Source organism: Emys orbicularis, chromosome 7, assembly GCF_028017835.1.
Source record: "Emys orbicularis isolate rEmyOrb1 chromosome 7, rEmyOrb1.hap1, whole genome shotgun sequence".
Classification (NCBI taxonomy): Eukaryota; Metazoa; Chordata; order Testudines; family Emydidae; genus Emys; species Emys orbicularis.
The window spans coordinates 88,476,092-88,501,974 of record NC_088689.1 but is presented as its reverse complement, the minus strand read 5'-3'; positions in this window follow the sequence as shown (position 1 = coordinate 88,501,974).

Sequence of the window (25,883 nt, the reverse complement as noted above, 5' to 3'; positions counted from 1 at the left end):
CTGAGGCAATGAAAGGTTCCGTGACTTGTACAATGTCATGCAGGAAGTACGGCAGAGCTAGCGACAGAATCCTTAGATAACTGACTCCTTTGCCTCAGTCTCTAACTCATTTTGTAACATTTGACTCCATAAAGCTATGTGAAACCCTCAACCAAATACTGTACTAAAAGCCATTGTTTGCCACCCTCACAGATAAAGTTTGCCTTAATTCTTAACTGAATATTTCTTCATTCAACTTTTCTTTTCAGGATTGGGATGCAGGGAAAGGAACTTGTCTGGCTCATGCCCCCCCCTCCCCCCGGCTGTTTGTTATAGTAGGTCACACACCTAACAGTCACCAGTTTGCTGATTCTAGATGCCTTCCTGAGGAAAGGATAGGGAAAATAACACTTCCACTGGTCAAGCAGATCACGATCACAAACTAAGTCTGAATTTTGTTAACCATACATTTTGACACACATTTATACGCTCTGCTGTTTACACACAAGGCCCATAACTACAGGACTTAATGAACAAAGTCATTAAACCAACTCGTCTCAAAATAAATCTTTCCTCTCCCCCCAAATTTAAAGTTTGCTATCTGGAACTGAAATACTTACAAGACAGGCAGCAGTATCAAGGTGGGGACAAGACTATCTGTAGTAAAAGCAGCTACAGCCCACAAACACAATGAAATAATGTTTTTAATTTTTGTGGGGGGGCTGGGTACATTTTTGGACCATGTCTCTGGAGCCTAAGGGAAGAGCCCTAGGTTCCCACCCACACTCACCATTTACCGTAACACTTTTCGACATTCTCCTTGTAACATTAGAAAAGAAGCAGCAGCATTTCCTGTATGGGGGCTGAGGAAGAGCACACAGCAGCATTCCACAGCACCAGTGCAAGATGAGGGGACAGGCAAGCCTTGGAAGCTTTTAAAGCTGTACATACTGCATCAAGAATTTGGTGGGTAGGACGAGAAAGGCTGTAAGAAGCCTTCATGCATCTCTGTGCAGCAGGGTCTAGGAAGAATCCTTAGTCCTTGCACTCCCAGTGGGCAAGGTACAGGATAGAGACTAATGTTGCAAGCTTCACTGCAGCACAAATTTAAGAGTTTAATACATTGTCTATGGAAACCTAAAATCCATCCTTGGAAGTTGATTGGGAAGGGGAGACAGGGATGAGCCTTGCCCCAGGGAGGTGGATTTCTTACTCCAGCCCACATCTAGTTTCTTCCTGCATCAGTTAGCCCAAAGAATCAGAGGAGGAGCTAGTAGCTGCCTGTACTATTTCTTTTTGTGTGTTTATCAATAGAGTACAAGGCACTGGATGAATTTTTAAAAGAGGGCCTAATCCTGCTCCCACTGACATGAGCATCTGAACTCCCAGTTACTTCAATAGGAGCAGGTTCTAGCCCAAGGTCCTTGCTCTGAATAACTTAGTCTTTGGGCACTAAATGCTCCCATTTATGACACTGGATGTTTTGCCCTTGATTTCAACACCAGCAGATCTGGGCACCAATTCAGATAAATACAAAAGATGGGGATTATTCAAGTCACACATGTAGTGGTATCACCAGTGGAGAAAAATAAATAGGAAGACATCATATAAAATGTTTTGGAGGAAGCATGCAATATTTTAAAAATTTCTATTATTCTGGGGAAAAACTTGCAGTAAATAAATGCTCCCTTAGAAAGTTATAAGCTCCAGCCCTCTTCTGCAACAGCATTTTGGTCTTAGCTGACAACGGATTGAGTGAACTTGAGGGATGGGAGAATTTCAATCCTGTGTTTCTGAGGCTGCTTACTTATGAGATTCAGATTAGTCTAGAATCTCAGTACATTTGTCTCCACTTTAGACAAATGGAGAGCCTTTTCTCCATGGCAAATTGAGCAGAGCTCTGTTAAGATAAAAGGACATGGAATGCATCTGAAAGGGCTGCCAATATCAGCCTGCTTTTTCTGCAGATGCTGCAATCATTTAAATCTGTCTTTCAGAAAGGCTGTGTTGTTTTCCTTTCTGTTCTATTCACTTCAGTGATTTTTCCTGGCCTTTCATAGATAGATCAGACTTGCTCATCTGCCAAAGCCTATCATTAAATTCATTTCCCCTAAAAATAAATTGCTTATCTCCTGAACAGTATGTAGAATCTTGTGCTGCTTCTGTTTCCACTAGTGCTTTCTTTGCTGTTTTTGATCATCACGGCTGCTGGGTCAGATTCCAGTCACATATTGTTTAGTTCACCAAGGGGTATGTGCCAGCCTAGTGTGCCCAGTGTAGTGTTAATATTTCATTAAAATGTAGAAATATTTATCCCTGCAGAGGAAGCTATTCAGGAAAGACACAAGATTTTGTTTTCCCTTTTAACATAGCCATTTGACTCAACATGCTGTGCCGGTACTTCTCTCAAGTAGCACTGTATTTCACATTTGCTTTTGCGGTCTAGGTTAGGAAACCCAGGTGTGCCATGCACAACATCAGATGTTGAAAAATCCAGCTTCTACCACCTAGAATTAGGAAGACTTGATAGTATTAGGCTGACCAGGTGCACCAGATAATTAAAACTAGTGTGTTATGCCACCTGACAATTTTAATAATGCTTTTTATGCCAGTAAAACTTAGAGATAGAGAACTCAGGGTTTGACAATGGAACATGCAGTCTGAATTTGTCCCTGGTAAGTTATAGTAATTACCCTGTGAGCTAATCATTTCAGTCTAGTTTCTAAAGGACAGTCAACACACCATAACTTTGGCATCCTTGATGCCAGCTAGACCAAGTGTAAGAGCCTATGGGCCTCAAACCTGGACCCCTGGGTTCCCAGGTAGCCCACCCAGAAATACTGGAAGTGAGGGGTTAGCAGCACTCTGACCCCTCCCAGAGGCACCGCCCATAAGGACCCTGACTGGGGACAATAACCAGCCACACCAGTGGGGCCAACCCTACTTTTTAAGCCAAAAGAAACACAGGAAGTTGCCTGAGTAACAGAGAGACAACCTGACTAGCTTCTGTACCAGAACTGACTCTTGTTTGATCCCTCATTCATGATTCTGGCTCTGGCTCCTGGCTTGGACTATGGTTCTGACCACTAGGACTGATGACCATGTCAGAGCACCCATATCCAAGTCCTGACACCAAGTATTGCTTGAACCTGAAGAATGCATTATTCTTGCCTCTTGAAGTGGTCCTTTTAAGTCAAAGTTGAGGCACTTTCTTGGGATGAGCAGTGTGGGAGAAAAGCTTGCACTATCTACAGGGTGGCCAGTATATTCAATTTGATCAATTTAGCCACATGTTTATAATGCACAAATTATATCAGCATATGATGTAGCCAGACCCTATTACATTCCATTGGGATATACTTTTATTTTTTGTTCTGCTTCCCTCCCTCTTTTCTCCCACTGTGTGTCTACACATAACACTTCTTAGATGGATATAAAAGGAATGCAATTGCAAAGAGATGATTCTTACATCTGTCACTAAATGTATTGAGATCCGTAGTCATTCAGAAGTCTGCTGGAAGGGAGTTCCTCCGCTAGGTCCAGCCACTGAACTCTCACTTCAGTGAGTCTTGATCCTTTAAGTGCCTTTGTTCCTGATGACTACAGCAAGTGTAACAGGTCACTGTCCTGCAGAGAAGTTGTCCCTGAGATAGCCATAAGAACATAAAAACGGCCGTACCGGGTCAGATCAAAGGTCCATCTAGCCCAGTATCCAGTCTACTGACAGCGGCCAATGCCAGGTGCCCCAGAGGGAGTGGACCAACAGGCAATGATCAAGTGATCTCTCTCCTGCCATCCATCTCCATCCTCTGACAAACAGCGGCTAGGGACACCATTCCTTACCCATCTTGGCTAATAGCCATTAATGGACTTCACCACCATGAATTTATCCAGTTCTCTTTTAAACGCTGTTATAGTCCTAGCCTTCACAACCTCCTCAGGTAAGGAGTTCCACAAGTTGACTGTGCGCTGCGTGAAGAAGAACTTCCTTGTATTTGTTTTAAACCTGCTGCCTATTAATTTCATTTGGTGACCCCTAGTTCTTGTATTATGGGAATAAGTAAATAACTTTTCCTTATCCACTTTCTCCATATCACTCATGATTTTATATACCTCTATCATATCCCCCCTTAGTCTCCTCTTTTCCAAGCTGAAGAGTCCTAGCCTCTTTAATCGCTCCTCATATGGGACCCGTTCCAAACCCCTAATCATGTTAGTTGCCCTTTTCTGAACCTTTTCTAGTGCCAGCATATCTTTTTTTAGATGAGGAGACCACATCTGTACGCAGTATTTGAGATGTGGGCTTACCATCGATTTATATAACGGCAATAATATATTCTCAGTCTTATTCTCTATCCCCTTTTTAATGATCCCTAACATCCTGTTGGCTTTTTTGACCGCCTCTGCACACTGCGTGGACATCTTCAGAGAACTATCCACGATGACTCCAAGATCTTTTTCCTGACTTGTAGCTAAATTAGCCCCCATCATATTGTATGTATAGTTGGGGTTATTTTTTCCAATGTGCATTACTTTACATTTATCCACGTTAAATTTCATTTGCCATTTTGTTGCCCAATCACTTAGTTCTGTGAGATCTTTTTGAAGTTCATCACAGTCTGCTTTGGTCTTAACTATCTTGAGCAGTTTAGTATCATCTGCAAACTTTGCCACCTCACTGTTTACTCCTTTCTCCAGATCATTTATAAATAAGTTGAATAGGATTGGTCCGAGGACTGACCCTTGGGGAACACCACTAGTTACCCCTCTCCATTCTGAGAATTTACCATTAATTCCTACCCTTTGTTCCCAGTCTTTTAACCAGTTCTCAATCCACGAAAGGACCTTCCCTTTTATCCCATGACAACTTAATTTACGTAAGAGCCTTTGGTGAGGGACCTTGTCAAAGGCTTTCTGGAAATCTAAGTACACTATGTCCACTGGATCCCCCTTGTCCACATGTTTGTTGACCCCTTCAAAGAACTCTAATAGATTAGTAAGACACAATTTCCCTTTACAGAAACCATGTTGACTATTGCTCAACAGTTTATGTTTTTCTATGTGTCTGACAATTTTATTCTTAACTATTGTTTCAACTAATTTGCCCGGTACCGACGTTAGACTTACCGGTCTGTAATTGCCGGGATCACCTCTAGAGCCCTTTTAAAATATTGGTGTTACATTAGCTAACTTCCAGTCTTTGGGTACAGAAGCTGATTTAAAGGACAGGTTACAAACCATAGTTAATAGTTCCGCAACTTCACATTTGAGTTCTTTCAGAACTCTTGGGTGAATGCCATCTGGTCCCGGTGACTTGTTAATGTTAAGTTTATCAATTAATTCCAAAACCTCTTCTAGTGACACTTCAATCTGTGACAGTTCCTCAGATTTGTCACCTACAAAAGCCGGCTCAGGTTTGGGAATCTCCCTAACATCCTCAGCCGTGAAGACTGAAGCAAAGAATCCATTTAGTTTCTCCGCAATGACTTTATCGTCTTTAAGCGCTCCTTTTGTATCTCGATCATCAAGGGGCCCCACTGGTTGTTTAGCAGGCTTCCTGCTTCTGATATACTTAAAAAACATTTTGTTATTACCTTTGGAGTTTTTGGCTAGCCGTTCTTCAAACTCCTCTTTGGCTTTTCTTATTACATTCTTGCACTTAATTTGGCAGTGTTTATGCTCCTTTCTATTTGCCTCACTAGGATTTGACTTCCACTTTTTAAAGGAAGTCTTTTTATCTCTCACTGCTTCTTTTACATGGTTGTTAAGTCACGGTGGCTCTTTTTTAGTTCTTTTACTGTGTTTCTTAATTTGGGGTATACATTGAAGTTGGGCCTCTATTATGGTGTCTTTAAAAAGCGCCCATGCAGCTTGCAGGGATTTCACTTTAGTCACTGTACTTTTTAACTTCTGTTTAACTAACCCCCTCATTTTTGCATAGTTCCCCCTTTTGAAATTAAATGCCGCAGTGTTGGGCTGTTGAGATGTTCTTCCCACCACAGGGATGTTGAATGCTATTGTATTATGGTCACTATTTCCAAGTGGTCCTGTTATAGTTACCTCTTGGACCAGCTCCTGTGCTCCACTCAGGACTAAATCTAGAGTTGCCTCTCCCCTTGTGGGTTCCTGTACCAGCTGCTCCATGAAGCAGTCATTTAAAGTATCGAGAAATTTTATCTCTGCATTTCGTCCTGAAGTGAAAAGTTCCCAGTCAATATGGGGATAATTGAAATTCCCCACTATTATTGGGTTCTTAATTTTGATAGCCTCTCTAATTTCCCTTAGCATTTCATCATCACTATCACTGTCCTGGTCAGGTGGTCTATAATAGATCCCTAATGTTATATTCTTATTAGAGCATGAAATTTCTATCCATAGAGATTCTATGGAACATGTAGATTCACTTAAGATTTTTACTTCATTTGATTCTACATTTTCTTTCACATATAGTGCCACTCCCCCCCCCCCCCCCCCGCACGACCTGTTCTGTCCTTCCGATATATTTTGTACCCCGGAATGATTGTGTCCCGTTGATTGTCCTCAGTCCACCAGGTTTCTGTGATGCCTATTATATCAATATCCTCCTTTATCACAAGGCATTCTAGTTCACCCATCTTATTATTTAGACTTCTAGCATTTGTGTACAAGCACTTTAAAAACTTGTCACTGTTTATTTGTCTGCCCTTTTCTGATGTGTTAGATTCTTTTTTATGTGAATGTTTATCATCTGATCGGGCCTTTACATTATCCTCCTCCATCCTCTGCTCCTGACTATAACCTGGAGATTCTCTATCAATAGACTCTCCCCTAAGAGAAGTCTCTGTCCGATCCACATGCTCCTCTGCAGCAGTCGGCTTTTCCCCATCTCCTAGTTTAAAAACTGCTCTACAACCTTTTTAATGTTTAGTGCCAGCAGTCTGGTTCCACTTTGGTTTAGGTGGAGCCCATCTCTCCTGTATAGGCTCCCCCCATCCCAAAAGTTTCCCCAGTTCCTAATGAATGTAAACCCCTCCTCTCTACACCATTGTCTCATCCACGCATTGAGACTCTGAAGCTCTGCCTGCCTACCTGGCCCTGCGCGTGGAACTGGGAGCATTTCTGAGAATGCCACCATAGAGGTCCTGGATTTCAGTCTCTTCCCTAGCAGCCTAAATTTGGCCTCCAGGACATCTCTCCTACCCTTCCCTATGATATTGGTACCTACATGTACCACAACCACCGGCTCCTCCCCAGCACTACACATAAGTTTGTCTAGATATCTCGAGAGATCCACAACCTTCGCACCAGGCAGGCAAGTCACCATGCGGTTCTCCCGGTCATCACAAACCCAGCTATCTACGTTTCTAATGATCGAATCTCCCATTACTAACACCTGCCTTTTCCTAGCAACTGGAGTTCCCTCCCCCGGAGAGGCAACCTCAGTGTGAGAGGTAACCCCAGCACCATCTGGAAGGAGGGTCCCAACTATGGGAAGGTTTCCCTCTGCTCCCATTGACTGCTCTGCTTCCCTGGGCCTTTCATCCTCCTCAACAGCGCAGGGGCTGTCTGACCGGAGGTGGGACAATTCTACAGTGTCCCGGAAAGCCTCATCAACATACCTCTCTGCTTCCCTTAGCTCCTCCAGTTCCGCCACCCTGGCCTCCAAAGTCCGTACGTGGTCTCTGAGGTCCAGGAGCTCCTTGCACCGAATGCACACATATGCCACCCACCCACAGGGCAGGTAATCATACATGCTGCACTCAGTGCAATAAACTGGATAGCCCCCACTCTGCAGCTGGGTTTCTGCCTGCATTGTCTCCTAGTTAATGAAAGGGTTGTTTAAGCAAAGGTTTTGAATGTAGTTTGGTTTATAGGGTTTAAGGGGAATAAAGGGACCCCCGCTCCCTTCCCACTCCCCTTGTGAAACTCCCTGTTAGCAGCCCCTGTTCGCAAAAGCTCCCTGGTCGCTTGTGCGCTGCTTTATAAAGCCCTGGCTTATGTGAATGCCCCGCCCACTGATTAAGGCTCAGCCACTTACCAGAGGCTTCTAGCTTGTAGACCTTCTTTTGAAGCTCACAGCTTCCAACTGCCAGCCACAGCACACGGTCCTTCAAACAACCAACCAAACAAACCGACTGACAAACACAAGCCTAGCACACAGCAAGTAACCCCCAAACACAAACACACACTACAGACAGTCACTTACCCCAAGGGTGCCAGGTCCCAGACTATAAAGGGCTTTGACAAAGAGGATCACAATCTTAAACAAGAAGCCAGTGGAATGTTTGTAACATCCATGTTTACAGCTTGTGTTGCTGGGTCACCACGTGTTAACTTTCTAAAAATTTCTTGAAGGCATTCACTACCATCCCCAGAGAGTGCACTGCAATAACTGACCCTGTAGATTAGCAGAGTCTGGACCATCATGGCTAGTTGGTCATTCAACAAGAAAGTGAAAAGCTTCCCAGTCAGATAAAGCTGCAAAAAGTATTTTTGATTACTGTCACTATTTGGGATTTAGGAGCAGGTAAGGTTGGAGAAGGACCCTTAAAGAGGATCCCTTAAAGACCCACATTAAGAACAGCAGAAACCAATACCATCAGTTGAAAGTTTAATGATTTTGGCCAATTTTTCAAAATATTTTCCCCTTCCCACTAGAATCATCTATCTTTCCAAGGGTCATGGTTTAGTTAGTGTAAATTTCCACCAGTTTAACTATATTATACCCATTCTGCCACATTGAACAATTTTTCTTCTCGTCCCCTTCAAATACAAATCCCATCCTACATGTGCTCAGATATTTCTAGTCCTGATGAGCTTGTGTGTAAAATACACCATTATCTTTTACTTGAGTTACTTATTAACCTTGAAATTAGTTATGCATCATTATTAGGCTAGTCAAAAAAAATTTGGGTGATGTTTTTCTTATCAGTACATATACAGAAACAAAGTAATTTAGGATCTTTTCTTTAAATACAAAAATGTACCTTTCTATGAAAACCAGAGTTGCTTTCCATCTGAGGTAAAAAGGAGGCTGCTGTGTTGCTTTTGTCAGGGCCTGAGAAATGGTAGCATTCCGAAAATATCAATGTATTAAAGCAAATAAAGTTTGTAGTGAGCCTGAGGCAAGGAATCAATACTGTGTAGTTTGCACTAGCTGAGCAAAATCCATTCTGCTTTACTGAACAGTTTATCAAGAGAGACAGTCACCTGGCTTCTTTTGCCTGAGATGCTTAATGAAAACCTTCATTATTCTTACAAAAACATGCTTGGTTAGTTCACTGTATGGCTATTTCTTTGTACCACATTCATAGGCTCTTGTTAACAATTTAATCAATATTTCCACTTTCAATGCACTATGTTACCTCCAGTTAAACAGCTGTAATACCACATGCTTCTGATCACTGTGGCCAACACTCAGAGCAATTGAACCTGCGAAATAAGGAAGCCAGCAGTCATATTGTTTCCAATAACCAGGGCCGACAAGAGATGGGGGAAGCCGGTACAAATTACCGGGGCCCGGCAGTCCGGAAGGGGGCCCGGGTCCTGGCTTCCCCAGCTTCCCCCCTCTCGTCAGCCCTGTTTAGCCGGTCTGCCCTTGCTGGGGGGCCCAAAAAAATTCCGGGCCCGGCTTCCCCCCACCCCTTCATCGGCCCTGTTTAGCCGGTCCGCCCTTGCTGGGGGGCCCGAAAAAATTTTTTCACTGGGGCCTGAACACGCTCTCGGCGGCCCTGAATATACCTATCTGTTCACTAGGAAATAGTATGAGACCACCCAAGTCATGGTCCTACCAGTTCCCAATGTGGTTCAGATTTCAACTAGTGATCTAGTGCCTTTCATCAGTAACATATATTTGTGAAACCATCCAATCTACATTACTATCTAAGTGAATTTACAAAATTTCCCCTAATCACTCCTATGTCACAATCATCTGAATCAATGGCAACTCATATATTGCATAAATTAGCACACAGTGCTTTTTACTAAGCTCTGAGTCAGCAACATCCCATCCCAAAACAACTTGTGACCTCAAGGAGAAACTGGAAGTCTAACAGATATTGGCTTAATTAAATCCAAATCACACTGCATTTTTGGAATATCTGATCTCTTCTGTGCTGCAGTTTGATAATAAACAATGCTACCAGAAGAATCTATGGTACAGTCTTTAAGTCGCAGTAATATAAGTTAATAGTATCTCTTCTGTTTTTCCCCAGGAATATACACTCCTTATTTTACAAGCCTCATTCTTTGGCCAGTTTTTTCCCTGGTTTCAGTACATTGACAATTTTTTCAGTGGAGTAAGTCAGGAATGAATGTGGTCCTTTGTTTAAACATGTCAAGGCTGATTCCCCACTCTGGCACTTCGAGTGCAGAAGGTGTGGGCCCGTAAAGATTCTAAAAATTAATACTGGCAACTCCAGGCTTGTATTAACTCCCAAGGTTACAGCTTCTTTCTGACCTTGGATGGGTAGATGCTGCCACCATCCAAATGCGGAAAAAAAAAACCTTTGAGAACCCAGAAAGGCACACTTGGGAATTCCTTCCTGTGGGGTACCCTGAAGCCCTTTCATCCCCCCCTCCGGGGAAGAACTGAGAAAGAAAACAAAGGAAGTTAGCTGTTGCCTCCAGCTAATTAAACAACATATGCACAAACCTCTTAGGACACCAAAAATCCAATCCTGTTCTTAAAAAAGGTAAATTTTATTAAAAACAAAAAGAAAGAAAATATATCTGTAACTTCGGCTTTTGCTAGATTTAAAAAAACAACTTACAAAAATTAAACATCAAGAATAACCTTCTTGCGGTCCAGTTTAAAGGTTAGAAACAAAACAAAAAACATTTGGGGTTAGCACAGAGGAGTCCACAAGCCAATAAGAAATAAACAGAAATAAACCTAATCGCATCTTTCTAAACATTCCTAATCTACTTACATAGCTGGGTTGTTAAATAAGTAGTTCTAGAGATGATCTGATGATTTTCATATCTGGTCTTCAGCTTCTCACAGCATAACTGCTCCCTGTTCCCCTCTTTCCCAGAGAACAACAGTACAGACAAAGGGAATTTCCCCCGCAATTTTAAAAGTTCTAGCCTTCCCATTGACTCTTTTGGTCAGGTGCCCACTCCTTTCCTTTTACCTGTGGACTTTTTAACCCTTTACAGGTAAAGCAAGTAGCGAACAGCTACTAAGAGGAATTTTATAGCTAACTGGCTGGCTGGGTGCCCATGAAAGGGAGCTACACCCCCCTTCATTTATCAGAAACATTAGGACTAAATTTACTACCAGAAACTGACTTATCACACAGTAATCAAAGCAAATGGTGTGGGAGCTTGCCTCTGTACCTCAGCCTTCTTTCATTAAGCAGCATAAACATGTCCTGTTTTATGTATCACTCCTGCACCACCTACTTTTAAAAAAATATTTGATTACATACATTTTGCAGACTATTCCTCTCAGGAAAAAAAATCAAATCAATTTCACAAGTTTTGGGAAACAATGTCTTAGGTTTGTTTCTAAAATTAATTTGAATTACAGATAGTATATTATCTTCTTTCCTAATTTTCCAATAGCATCAAAAAAGACACCAAGTTTATTTGGTATATTTACTTTATAAAACTCCGGGCTGTTTATTGCTCATGGCTCTAATCCTCCAGAATTTAAGGATTATTTTAATATTCTGCTGGATGTTAGCTGGCAAGATCACTGTTTCCTTTTCTGTTGAGTGGTAGCATTTGCTTCCCCTCTTTCCCCCCACAGTCCTCTGGCATCTCAATAGCTCCTCCTTGTTTTTCAAAAACAATTACTTTTATCAGCTTGATATTCTCTTAACGTGATCAGACACATACTATCCAGACCTCCCAATGTATTTTCAAATTTTTCCCAGTGTCTCTATATCTGGATTTTATCAATAGCTATTTTTACAAGGTCTTCATTACCTACCAATTGTCCCTTTTTCTTATTTTTATTAAGAAATTATGAAGAGACATTCACACCTCATCAATTTAGTTATTCTCCATTCCCCTCACCATGTATTATTAGAGTTACTTTCTTGCTATAGTAATACCTTTTCCATTTGATATTCATTTAAAGTCCATCTTATTCCTTTCAACTCTTCAGCACTAACTCACTACACACGTTTAGTGCCATCATCCATTGCCTGAAAACCTTTGTTTATTTCTCTCCCCTTTTCCAATTTAATTGCATGGTGTTATTTACTCTCAAATTGTTTTGTGATTCTTCATGGAGCCTTATTAACTAACTGCTTCATGTTTTTTTCTCTCTCCCTTATTTTTTTCCTTTGGAGGAAGTAATCTCATGTTTCAGTTATCTTCTCACTATTCTACATCTTATTTTTCCACACAAATAGATTTTAATAATTTCTCCTGTAGTACCCTACCCACTAAGTTTCTTACCGACAAACATTTTTTTCAAATCTAATACTCTTGTACTATTCTATTCTGTATAACTGTTCATCTTTATATTGAATTCAGCTAGTTCATGAACATTGGTCCAGGCTTCCCTATTACTCAGTTATTATTTATGCTATGGTAGTACGCAGTGGTCCCAATCAAGACAGTCTTTGTCATGAAGAGGCTACTGAAGTAGAATCAGCCCAGAAGGTTTAAAGTGTGTAATTTCATGTACAGAAGGGTGCATGCAGAATTAAGAGCAGTGCATAGTTTTATGGTAATTCCACATAGATTAACAGTTGGATGTCCACCATTATTTTTGGGATGTGGGTTCTAGCCATGGCTGTGCTACCAACCTGCTCCATGACATTAGTAATTTGCTTCAGTTTCCTCATCTACAAAGTGCGGACAATTATTTTCATCTTCCTTTATGAACACTTTGAGATCTACAGCTGAAAGGCATCCTAAGTGTTTTGGTTAGGCATGAATATGAACATATTTAATAAAACTGAAGATGGCTGTTCAATGCTTGCCTCATGGCCACTAGTCAGCTTGCTCTCAGCCTTGTTTTTCCTGACTTTCCCCTCCTTGACAAAGGCAGAATATATATTTCATTTTTGTATATTAAATAGATTCATAAGTCAACAAAAAAGGTGTGGTATCGTCAATCGTCTAACAAGAGGCAGAAGTGGTCATACTCCTAGGAGGTGAATGCATCTTAATCACAGCCCATGTAATAAGGTCAACCTGACAGGCAGACTGCTGTGTGACTGAGGGAATTCCCCTCTCTATATTTCAATTTGTCTTTCATTACAGTTGGATGATGCTAAGCAGTGGAGACAAGATCTAAGACATGCAGAAAATCTATGGGCGAGAAATTTTTAGATCCTAACACCTTTCACATAGCAGTTCTATATGTGTTATTACTAATGAATGAATGTGATAGTAAAGAAACTAAACGGTCATTGTCCCAGTTATGCTTTATGAAATTTTTGTGGGAGGCCATTACAAAGTAATTAGGGATACATGAGTGAAGAAAATACAGAAGTACTTTTGAAAGCTAAAGTACACAACAAAATTCAGACAGTCCACAAGTCAGCAGTGGATGTTCCTCAGATATTAATATAGTTTGACAATATAATCAATGCCTCACTACAGTGACTGGCATTTAATTGTATTCATGTTTTAAATCTTGTATTGATTCTTGCAGTCTTTTACGCCAACTGTTAATTTACTGTCTATGGACCTTGGGAGACTTTTGTTTGAAGAGGCTATTAATACAAACTTTTCTATTTGTTCTGCATCACCTACAGGTTACTATACCTCTACTATACCCCTTCAATATAGTGTGTGAAACATTGTATGAGTCATGTTGCCAAGCAGGTCTCATGGGAAAGTACTATTGCTGTGACTGGGAAGGCATGTGTATTATTACAAAGTTGTTCTAAGTGCTTGACACTCTAGTTGCTAAATCAATCTCACAACAGCAAGCACCACAGTTTTTTTAATCCAAGAGACTCAGTTCAAAAATATAATCTGGAAGCAGTTTATAGGTGACATTTAATTTTGAAAAATTAGAATAGAGATATGAAGAGCTCCTGCTGAAAAATTTAGCAACTGGGTAAAAATACAATATATTAGTGAACTAGGAATTAGTGAGATTGCAATCTGTATAATTCATAATTTGCCTACAGAATAGTGACAACCTCTTCCTAATTTTCAGTAAGGATTTAAGAGCTGGGTGTTCATTACTTTCACAAAACAAACTTCAGGTTATTTACTAGTGTTTTATGAAGTGTAAGCATAGCTGTACTATTCTTGTCTCAGTATTTCACAATAGGGCTTTTAATTACTACTATTAGCAACTTTCTACTGTACTTTGCATTTATACAGCATTTTTCATCTTGTGATATCACATCCCTTAGAGGTAAGGAATTATTTTTATATATGGTTTTATATATGGTTGAAAATGAGGCACAGAGAAGTTAGATGAATTTCCCAAGGTCAAAACTCACTGGCAGAGCTGAAAACAGAATATGGAAGTCCTAGCTCTCAATCCCATTTTAACCACTAGATCAAAATCCATTTTAAACACTAATTTCTGCTTTGCAGACACAGAATATTGAAATAACTGGAGAACCGCAAGTCTGGAACCCAGTCAATTTGCTCAGCTGCATTGAAAAACTTGCTTTGCGCTGCCCGTTTGATGTTGGAGAGTACACTTCAAAAGAAATCGAGTTTCATGGTCATAGTAAAAAATTTGTGAGAAATCCTTCTGACTGTCAAATCACTCAAAGTAAATAAAGGTTTAAGAGAGTGCTCTGGCATTATGCAAATAGAAAAATACAGTAGTTTCTAAAATGTCTAAGGTTATGTCTTCACTAAAAAAAAAAAGTGTTTTTTTTTTGTTTTTTAATAGGAGGATAACTAATGCACATCAGCCATCCCCCTGTAAAATCCTAGTGGAGACAAGGCATATGTAGATTTTACTGTGAGCTAGGGGTCAGGTCAGCACTATACCTCCTGCTGGTAGCTGATCTCACCTTGCAGTAAAAACTACAGGTGCTTTAATAACAGGAGTACTTGTGGCACCTTAGAGACTAACAAATTTATTAGAGCATAAGCTTTCGTGGGCTACAACCCACTTCTTCGGATGCATATAGAGTGAACCATATATTGAGGAGATATATATACACACACATACAGAGAGCATGAACAGGTGGGAGTTGTCTTACCAACTCTGAGAGGCCAATTAAGTACAGGTGCTTTGTTTCCACCAGGATTTTACAGTGGGGTAGCTAATACACTTTAGTTATCCCATGGTACAAAAAACAAACAAACGCCTTTTTTGTCAGTGAAGTAAAAGCCGAAAAGAAAAGATTAAATTATGCAGCTATGCCAAGTGGTGCACAATTCTACTTTTCACCTCTAATCCCTTAATTTAATCAATTTGTCCATACTGCTTCCAAGAACATTATTGGATTAACAGCACAACCAAGCCTTTATCCATGCACAGGATAAAAGTAACACACACTGAAGTGCTAGTACAGCCACTTAATTAGGTCATAGATTTAATCAAAAATGATAGCTATGAATGGGGACAGTAGTTCTATTTCTGGTTTAGTGATGCTTAGGTTTTAGTGTTCTTCTCCCAGTCTTACACTGGTTCTGTTTCTCTCTCTACGGGAGATTTCAGATCCTCCTTAGCTAGTATATGGTTCAGGGAGCTGGTCCCCAGTAAGCAAAAGGTTTCCTTTCCCTCTCCCCCACACATTTTTTCCCAATGATGAGATTTAAGAATACCTACTGTGAAGTTGGAAAGAGAATGTCTTTGATGGCAGGCTTCCACACCCAGGTTCTGTAGTCTGTGTAAGCCTCCCAGGTTCATAGGAACTTGTTTTGTTTTAGGCTGGTAGAGACTTGGGGTATGTCTACACTACGAGAGTACTTCGATTTTAGTTAATTCGAATATGTGGAATCGATATTACAAAGTCGAACGTGTGTGTCCACACTAAGGACAGTAATTCGACTTTGTGAGACTTTGTGAGTCCACACTAACGGGGCAAGCGTCGACATTGGAAGCGGTGCACTGTGGGCAGCTATCCCACAGTTCCCGCAGTCCCCGCTGCCCATTGGAATTCTGGGTCGAGCCGCCAATGCCTTCTGGGTAAAAAAAAAGGGTAGAGGGTGCTTTTGGGTAATTGTCGTCATCCGTCCGTCACTACCGCCCTCCCTCCCTCCCTGAAAGCGCCGGTGGGAAATCAGTTCGCGCACTTTTCTGATTACTGACAGCGCGGACGCCACAGCAGTGCGAGCATGGATCCCGCTGCGACCATCGCTGCAGTTGTGGCAGTTCTCAACGCCTCGCAGCTTCTCATCCACCTTTACCAGAGGCAGCTGCAGAGAACTCAGGAGAGGAGGCTATGGCACCACCGTGAGGGCATGAAGTCGGAGAGCAGCTCCGACCTCTCAGAAAACAGGAGACCCAGCGCCCAGGACATCTCGGTGTCACTGGGTCTTGTGGATACTGTGGAACGGGAATGTTTTAAACCGGGGACGCAGACTGTGGCGGGGGGCGGGTTTAGTGTTTTGATGCAAATGATGCTTCTAAACTCCGGGAATGACAGGCTCCGCAGTGCTGGATTGGTTGTTTCAACGGAGCCTGCCAGCAGTCCTGGGCGGGACTGCGTGTATGTGTCGGCCAAGTGACTTTCTGGCAGGGGGCGGAGGGATACAGACCCCCTGCTGTGTGGCTCTGTGATCCAGGATAAGGACCGCGGCATAAGATCTCTAACTGCCCTCCCCCGCCGCAAAGTCACAGATCAACCCCCCCGCCCCGCAGAACATGAAAACCACCTCCCAGACTGACCAGGGTAACTGGTGACTGCACTGTGTATGTGTCCTGATGCTGGACCTGCCCCCGCCTCTGTAGCCAGCTAAAGGTGACTGTCCTGTCCAAGTAACAAACCCCTTCCCCCCCTTCAGACAGAATCCCCTCTAAAAGACACTCTCGGAAACAGTTCTTAACAGAAACAGATGTTTTATTATGAACCGCACATGAAAAGGGGGGGGAGGAAACTTGGACGGGGGCTTGTGTGAGATGGGTAGGAAAGGACTTTTTAAACTTTGTGGAACGAGAGCCTTCTATTGCTGCAGCAGTCTGCAGGGGCTGACTGAAAGTTTTAACGGCCCTTGCCGCCCCTCCTTCTTTGGACTTTTGGTGAGGGGGGTGTGGGACTTGGTGGCGGGGGAGGGCGGTTAGAGATAGACAGCAGCAGGGCTCTGTCCTCCTGCCTCCGGTCTTGCAGAACATCAACTAGGCACCGGAGCGTCTCCGTTTGCTCCCTCATTAGTCCAAGCAGGGTTTGAGTAGCCTGTTGGTCTTCCTGGCGCCACCTCTCCTCCCGTTCCATGACTGCTCGGTGCATTTGTGACAAGTTCTCCCTCCACTGTGTCGTCTGGGCTGCCTGCTCTCGTGAGCAGTCCATAAGTTCATAGAACATGTCCTCACGCGTCTTCTTCTTCCTCCTCCTAATCTGCGCTAGCCTCTGGGAGTGTGATGCCAGGCTGGGTTGGGAGACAGTCGCAGATGTGTCTGTGGGAATGGGAAAAAGGGAGTGAATTCCTGAGACAGATAAATGAAGTTGCTAACAAAGAACATAGTCTTTCTCTGTGAACAACACCATGCACTGCACCTTTCACATGCGCACTCAGGACAAGGTCAAATTTTCGGCCCTCGCCTTCAGTGCCTGGGGTCTTGCAGTTGCGATCAGAGAAGCGTGGCAGGACACCTCTACTTTTGTTGCAGGAAAACATGGTAAGCCGTAGACTTGTGGCAGCTTAAAAATTTAATAGTAGCACTGGGCTCCTTTCGCACTGAAAGCAAGGCCACTCTTTGCTGGCAGCAATCAGGGAAGCATGAGCTCTGCCCCTGTCCCACCACCTCGCGGCTGTCCCAGGGAAAGATCCCTGTATGCTGCCCCTCTGCCGCCTCCACCGCGTGGCTGTAAAGCAGTCCCAATACTAACATTCCCCTCCCTAATTTAAAGCAGGGCGTCATGTGCGACATAACGCTGATGAGGATCTCGGAGAGCGAGAGGGGACGGATGCTTCGGGAGAGCATGCAGAAGCCAGGGCCGTATGCCGCCATGCTCTGCCGTGCTATGATACCGGACTACTTAATAGAGTCATGGCGTGGGAACGTGTCTTACCACGGTGGACCGAACAAGATCGCCCTGCCACGGAACCTGATGCGCATGCTTGAGCGGTACCTCCAGGAGAGCTATGCTGAGCTCTCCCAGGAGGACTCTCTGTCAATTCCCGGACATATTGACCGTCTTTTCGCGTAACTGTACTGGAAGGGACTACAGAGTGGAGCGTCCTGTGGTTGCCTAATCATGAAAATCCGGACAGTATTTGATTTTTTATACATAGTTGGGACTAAATAGTTGCCTAAGGCAAAGAAATCATGAACACCCAATTGCTGATATAGTTAATATTCCTGTTGTGTTATAAATAAAAGTTTCTATGTTTAAATGAGTGAATGAAAACCCCATTGTTAACAATATAAATATTCCAGTTATGTTAAACTTAAATGTTTAGATGTTTAAAGCACTCACTGCTTGATCCTTCCCCTGATTCGGTGTCCGGGGTAACGGATGGGGACGGTTGGTAGGGGATCTCGGTAAGGGTGATGAAGAGCTCCTGGCTGTCGGGGAAATCAGCGGTGCAAGCGCTGTCGACTGCCTCGTCCTCCTTATCTCCTTCCTCATCTTCCCCGTCCGCTAACATTTCCGACGAGGAACCGGCCGTGGACAATATCCCATCCTCAGAGTCCACGGTCAATGGTGGGGTAGTGGTGGCGGCCGCACCTAGGATGGAATGCAGTGCCTCGTAGAAACGGGATGTGTGGGGCTGGGATCTGGAGCGTCCGTTTGCCTCTTTGGTTTTTTGGTAGCCTTGTCTAAGCTCCTTGATTTTCACGCGGCACTGCGTTGCATCCCGGCTGTATCCTCTCTCTGCCATGGCTTTAGAGATCTTCTCGTAGATCTTTGCATTCCTTCTTTTGGAGCGCAGCTCTGAAAGCACGGACTCATCGCCCCACACAGCGATGAGATCCAAGACTTCCCAATCAGTCCATGCTGGGGCCCTCTTTCTATTAGATTGCACGGCCATCTCTGCTGGAGAGCTCTGCATCGTTGCCAGTGCTGCTGAGCTCTCCACGCTGTCCAAACAGAAAATGAGATTCAAACTGCCCAGACAGGAAAAGGAATTCAAATTTTCCCGGGGCTTTTCCTGTGTGGCTGGTCAGAGCATCCGAGCTCGAACTGCTGTCCAGAGCGTCAACAGAGTGGTGCACTGTGGGATAGCTCCCGGAGCTATTACCGTCGATTTCCATCCACACCTAGCCTAATTCGATATTGCCATTTCGAATTTAGCGCTACTCCTCTCGTTTTCGAGGAGTACAGAAGTCGAATTTAAGAGAGCTCTATGTCGAACTAAATAGCTTCGTGGTGTGGACGGGTGCATGGTTAATTCGATGTAACGGCGCTAAATTCGACATAAACTCCTAGTGTAGACCAGGCCTTGGTCCTACTGAAGAAGTTGAACACTTACAGCTGTTTTATTTGTCATACTCATCACTCCATCAGTTTACAGATGCATTCAGAAAGTTTTTGAAACTGTTCCTGAATCACAGTGCTGTTCATCTATGCTGGCACATGGTGCACAGAAGCTTTATTTATTTATTTATTTATTTTAATGCATGGAGGCATTCAGTGGCAGAGTCCAGGAAAGAATTAAGCGAACGTGAAGAGCGGAGGCAGGACGCGATGCTGAGGCTAATGGGGGAGCAAACAGACATGGTGAAGCGTCTGTTGGGGGAGCAAACAGCCATGATGATGCGTCTGTTGGAGCTGCAGGAAAGCCAACAAGAGCACAGACCCCCGCTGCATCCACTGTATAACCGCCTACCCTCCTCCCCATGTTCCATAGCCACCTCACCCAGATGCCCAAGAATGCGGGGTGGGGGGAGAGGCTCTGGGCACCCAGCCACTCCACTGCAGAGGATGGCCCAAACAACAGAAGGCTATCATTCAAACAGTTTGATTTTTAGTGTGGTTACAATAAGCAATGTGGCTTTGTCCTTCCCTCCTCCCCCAGTCCACCTGGGCTACCTTGTCTGTTCTCAATTTTTTTTTAATTAATAAAGAAAGAATGCATGGTTTCAAAATAATAGTTACTTTATTTCCAAGGGGGGAAGGTGGTTGCCTTACAGGGAATTAAAATCAACAACGGGGGCGGGTTTGCATCAAGGAGAAACACACACAACTGTCACACCGAAGCCTGGCCAGTCATGAAACTGATTTTCAAAGCCTCTCTGATGTGTAGCGCACCTTGCTGTGCTCTTCTAATCGCCCTGGTGTCTGGCGCGAAACGATTGTCTGACGTTGCTTTCACGGAGGGAGGGGCAACTGACAACATGTACCCAAAACCACCTGCGACAATGTTTTTGCCTCATAAGGCATTGGGAGCTTAACCCAGAATTCCAATGGGCGGTGGAGACTGTGGGAACTGTGGGAACTGTGGGATAGCTACCGACAGTGCATCTCTCTGTAAGTTGATGCTAGCCACAGTTGTGAGGACGCACTCCGCCGACTTAATGTGCTTAGTGTGGATATATGCATCGACTGTATAAAATCAATTTCTAAAAATTGACTTCTGTAAAATCGACCTAATTTTGTAGTGTAGACATACCCAAACAGTCACTGCTTCCCTAGACAAGATATTCCAGTTTTGTAAGGCTAAGAAACCCCAAGACAAAGCTAAGCATGGCCTCTGTGTAATTTAACAGCATCCTCTCTTCCACAGTTGCAGAGGATATAAGAATCCCTGAAGAGGGGGTCCATTGGTGCCTCCAACTCCATGTAAAAGTTAACCCCAACAAATATCTCCTGGGAAATGTGGTGGGCCATGATAGAATTACAGAGACTGGAGATGGAGCTAAATTTACTAGTACTGTCATCCCATCTGCCAACATGAAAGTGGACCTTTATGCAATACAGTAATGCAGTCAGCTTGTGTGATTAGTTGTGAAATGGAAACCTCTGCCTGTTAAACATTAGTGCACACCTGAAACTGTAATAAACCATGGGTATCTGACTCAATGTCAGCAAGCCACTGATATCACAATCAAGAGTAGAGAATAGGATGTTACATACAGGGCCGGCTCTAGCGTTTTTGCCATCCCAAGCAGCAAAAAAAAAAAAAAAAAGCCACGATCGCGATCGGCGGCAATTCAGTGGCAGGTCCTTCACTCCGAGAGGGAGTGACAGCCCCTCTGCCGAATTGCTGCCGAACGGCCGGACGTGCCGCCCCCTCTTCATTGGCCGCCCCAGGCACCTACTTGCTACGCTGGTGCCTGGAGCCAGCCCTGGTTACATACTATGTATATCAGAGCTAGGTAGACATGTGAAAAAGAGGAGCACAGGAGTGCTGGTTGTATTCAAGAACTGCTGGATTTTCCACACTGTGCAGCTTGAAAATCATCTACTGAAAATGAAAGTACAGAAAAGCAGAAGGAGAAAGAGAGTGAAAAAGCATTTCCAGTGCAGTAACTCTTCTTTGCCTTGTTACGGTCCTTGCATCCTAGGATCTCAAAGTGCTTTATAATCATTACTAAACCGAGTCTCAAAAAACCCTCCGGAAATGAGCATTAGCTGCATTTTACAGATGCAGCAACTGGTAAAGCGTGCCTCCTCGGAAACATTTTGCATCAACTGTCCCACAAAGTAATAGCTGCCCCTACAAACAGCAGCTCCTAGAATGTAAATCCAGTACAGAGATAAATGACATAACTACATATGTAACCTTAAGATTATGTTACATAATCTTCTAGAGCTACTACTTCCAGAAGTGATGAAAACATCACATGGTGTAGCAACAGACTATATTACTTGTGATCAGATTTTAAGTTATAGCTGGAGGTACTTCACTCTTTGCAGGCATGCATGAAATATCTAATGATTGCAGCTGTAAGGCACATGATAGAAAAGAGCTAAAGAATCATTGTGCGTGGGTTAAGAGTAACAATCTGAGTCAGTCAAGACAGCTGTCTTCTTTGAAATGAAACCATCCCTGGCTAGTTTCATGAACAGCAAACTAAAGATACCACTCAGGAAATCACTCATGTTGATCTGGCACACGTAGATTTGTTCCCACTTATTTCTCGAACAATACATGGATAGGAGACCCATTAGCAATGATTCCCTCTGTCCAGATAAGAGGAATAGGACAATGGCAAAAAGGACTGTCTGGTGTAGGCAGCTCAGCAACTGTTTCAAATAGGCAGAACAGTAGATTGAATAGCTGTTTTCTGCATGCTGGGATCACTCCTCCAGTACATGAAGACAAGGTAAGAGACTCCCATTGCAGCTATTGGAAACTTTTAAACATGAGGTGATGATTAATTCCTACCTTGTCTGTGACATGAAAAGGGGTTGTTACATTGAGTCTTTCATTATCAACTATGATGCTCAAATGGCTGCTGGCTAATATTTGATAAGTCCTTGTTACAAGGTCATCTCACTCCAACTCTTTTCAGTTGACGTGCCCCAGTCTCCCCTTCTTTACATCAGTTTTCCCTCGTGGTACACAGTCTCCTTCAGGCTAGTTAAATGCTTTTCTTGATTTCACCCTCTAGCCACATCAAAAGGGTTTCCTTCTGGGGATAAATGAGAGTTCAAACCAGACCAAAAATCCCACACACACTCTTGAACTGAGCCCTTTCACTTTGTTGCAGGTGAAAGAGTGGATTTCCTATGACCCTCCCTAGGACTTCTAGGACAAAGAGCAGCTGTACAGACCAGGCCACACCACTGCAAGTGTGCTAGGTCAGACAGTCCTTTTCCCTAATGCAAGCTTTTAATTCTCTTTGGCATCAGAGCTTAGATTCCTTGGTTACCAGGCTTCTTCTACAAACCAAGAGATTTCTAGCCTAGATGCCACCCCTTCCTCAGGGTACTTTTACCAGGCCTTTTCTTAGGCCTCTTCCCAGGTTCTAAACCCTTTCAACCTCTTTCTTGAGAAAAGGACAGCCACTGCTGTTCTTCAGTTCTTCTTCTTTCAAGGCATCTTCCTTGGTTACTGTTGAGAGATTCCCAAACATGTGCTGTGGGTGGTGATCTTACTGAAGGAGTCTTGTAACCCTGTCATCACTTAATCCATATTCAGTCACTTGACCCTGCAGTCAGGTTTTAGTAGGGCCCATGCCTCCAATTATGGGGTATGGCAGCACTCTCTTTAAGGGTCAGCTTGCTCTGTTACAGTCATGACATGGAGGGGACCTGACCAGCTGTGATCATTAAAGATACCATGTCACTTTTGCAAGATTAGGGAGTTAACCCTTGTGCTTATCCGTATTTTAGTTTCAGTTCAACTAGCAGTTTCATTTGAATAAATATTCTTCATTTCCTGCCCTAACCTGTTAGACAGTATTACTTGCACTGTGGAACAACAGTTGTCCACCCCAAGGCTGTCACTATTCATAGGAGGATGTCATAAGGCTGGCCCCAGAGGGGCATCAGGCACCCAGCCCACCTGTGATAGGCTCAGTTAAGGAGAATGAGCATACACATTAGGCCCAGGTGTATCTTACCTATGAAATTAACTATCCACTTTGGATCTGGGTTGGCTCATTCTCCTTAACCAGCCCTATCACAGGTGGGTTGTGTGCCTGATGCGCTGCTGGGGCCAGCTCCTGTGACAGAGAACAAAATGATTTAAGATTTTACATAAAAAGAAAGGGTCTGGGATCCTTTGGGATGACAGAGTGGTTTATGAAAAACATGACATAACTTTGATATACAAATCAAATCCAAAAATATTAGATACGGTAAAGGACTGGTGTTTTCTGCTTGTCATTTGCCATCAATATACTGTGTAGTGCTTACAAAGTTTTATAACTCCTATGAAAACATCCAGACTGAGAATACTATTTTAAAAAGTGACAGCTAGGACAAGATCAAGACTAAATAGTGACACGCAGTGAAGGAGGAATTTCTGCACAAAGGTTCTCACTCAGCAAAGCACTTGCATGCACTTTTAACTACAATGGTGTTGAGGTCCATGGGACGTAAGCAATTATTTCCAGTTACGCATCTAATTAACAACGTTGCTGAATAGGGATGGACTTACTTAAGCATATGTTTAAGTGCTTTGCTGGATCAGAGGCAAAGCCTCTCTTTTCAGCCACTCATAACTTTGGAAAAATGTAATATTTTAGGTTGAATCACTCTTTTTTACCAAATTTGACATAGTTTGGCTTAGTCAGTTTGAGTTACAGCAACAACTCCCCCCAAAACTGCTTTGTAATTCAGCAGAAGGCCAAAATCTGCACAGTACTGTGGCAGTCACTAAAAGTAGTGCAGTGTACTGCTTTCAATGCATTAATGTCAGAACCAATATGCATACAACAGGTCAACTAGTAGCATATGTCACTGCAAATCAAGGGCAGATTAAGAATATAAAGATTTATATGAAGCTCCACTCCTGGAATATGTGAAATGTAGGTACATATGCCCCGAGTCTCTCATTTCAAGTCTTCATTCCCTGTCCTAGTTACTAGAAGAACCCTGTAAGGTAGCTGAAGTAAACAATTATGTTAAGTTAGAGTCTTGGTTGCATAAAAGGGATTTTTCTTAAATTTATGGTGCAAGGATTTTTCAGTCCAAAGGCCTTTGTCATGAGAAATGCCTAAAGAAGATTTCCTGAAAGCCTTGTAGCTGAAATGTTCTTATGAACATTGGCTGGGATTTTCAAAGGAGCCTAATGGAGTTAGCATTCTAATTCAGTGGGATCTGAATGCTAGTTGTGTGCCTAATTCCCTTAGGAACTTTTGAAAATCCCAGCTGTTCTTTTATGTCATCATGCATATAAGCCAAAGGGATCTGATTACAGGACTGGCATGATCCCAGCTCTGATCGAATCCAAACACATTGTGCGATTTTGAGACTATCACTCATTCTCTTTGTGCCTTAGTAGTTTTCCCATTCCAAACAGGGATAATGCTAGTTACTTACCACATAGGTTGTAGAGATTAGTGGCTATTGGTACAATATTCTGAACACAGTAAGTGTGAAGAATGATTATAATCCTTCTGATAGAGTCACATGGGTTTAACAAATCAGGAAAGTTTGCATTTTAGTTTTGAAAATGTATACATTTTCATTAGACAAAAGCCCATAGCCTTAATCAAAGAAAGACATAGTAGTGCTTTTTCAGATGCGAATGGAGGCAATACATACTTTCTGCCACCCTTGCTGCAAATGTTCAGAATAAAGACAGGGTGACAATAATCAATGTCATTTTATAATAAATCACACTCCCAAGTTTTCTGATATTCATGGTAGGATGCTGTGACTCTTGATATGCTTTCCATATGATGCCTATTGATTGTAAGAATCCTGTTCCTCCCACGTGTTCACGCTCTCCCATAGAAGGACTGAAATGTTTTGCCACTCCACCTATTATTTTCTTATCTCAAAGCTGACATTGCTATAACAAAGAAAATATAATGCTCATGAATTGGGCTAGAGAGACAGCCTGAAATTCTCTAGTTATTAATACAACAGTACTAGTAATATATGGAGAATAACATGGGAAACTACCCCAAAATAGCATATGCCTAAAAGCAACCCTAGAGAAAGTTTAGTTTCCATGTCCACACAATCCTTGCCCTCTTTGCTTAGCAACAATTGTAGTGGATGGTTTTGTAATATGGATATCTTTTCCCTAGTGGATCTGAAATAATGACTGGAAAAGAAAAGTTTGGCCCCATATCCCTTTGTCAATCCCATCCAGGACCCCCAGTTATGTTTTCCAAATATGGATGTGGAATCCACAGACTAGCTTCCTAAGACAGAAACATCATGTTTAAAATGATAATTACAAAAAGTCATATGTCATGACCTTCCTTCCTATGACTAGTTGTCTACATGTTCAGGAAATGTACTTCAGTT